A 296-nucleotide genomic window follows, 5' to 3' on the forward strand; every position below is an offset into this window, starting at 1 on the left:
TTATATATAATAGTTATATATATTATATATAATAGTTATATATATTTATATATAATAGTTATATATATTTATATATAATAGTTATATATTTATATATACAATATTTTTATATATTTATATATACAATATTTATATATATATGTTTGTGGGGCGGGGGCAGGGGACAGAGTGTTGCTCCATCACCCAGGCTGGAATGCAATGGTGCAATCTCAGCTCACTGCAACCTCCACCTCCGGGGTTCAAGTAATTTTCCTGCCTCAGCCTCCCGAGTAGCTGGGACCACAGGCATACAACAC

Source organism: Hylobates moloch, unplaced genomic scaffold (genome assembly GCF_009828535.3).
Source record: "Hylobates moloch isolate HMO894 unplaced genomic scaffold, HMol_V3 SCAFFOLD_12, whole genome shotgun sequence".
Classification (NCBI taxonomy): Eukaryota; Metazoa; Chordata; class Mammalia; order Primates; family Hylobatidae; genus Hylobates; species Hylobates moloch.